Here is a 596-nt window from a genome sequence, read left to right as displayed (position 1 = left end):
TAAGCAAACTACTTTATTTCATGAACGTTGGCCATAATATCCTTACAAAGAAGTAAAGAAGCAATGTGGGATGGACATATATATATAAAGGGGATGAGAATGATATAAATGAGGGGATATACGGCGCCCGCCGACCGAAAACCCCTCGAAATCGCTGTTCTTTTAAAATACAATTAAAGTTCAATTAAAATTCAATTACATACAATATGATACAATATAATATAACATAAATGCCAACTAAATGTGCCGGTCCCATAGAGGACAATGGTACTGTGGTTTTTAGCCCCGAGAGAAAATCTTCGCCAGTTGGCTGACGACACACTGTCCATGTGCGATTAGTATTTGCGAGACGAAATCAGCGTTCTCACGTTTAGTCTTACGTGGTACACACTGAGACTCTCAGGTGTAGTACTACACCATAGTGTCTTCTGGAGGTAGTAACGACAATAGCATCGTCCACCATGAGACCGCCACATTTGGTTGGCAATTATATTTTACGTTCCCGTACTGCTATTGCTTACCTCTCGTTCAGACATTTAATATTGTATATATATATATGTATATATATATATATATATATATATATATATATATAT

Source organism: Octopus bimaculoides, chromosome 7, assembly GCF_001194135.2.
Source record: "Octopus bimaculoides isolate UCB-OBI-ISO-001 chromosome 7, ASM119413v2, whole genome shotgun sequence".
Lineage (NCBI taxonomy): Eukaryota > Metazoa > Mollusca > Cephalopoda > Octopoda > Octopodidae > Octopus > Octopus bimaculoides.
This window is presented reverse-complemented; position numbering follows the sequence as displayed.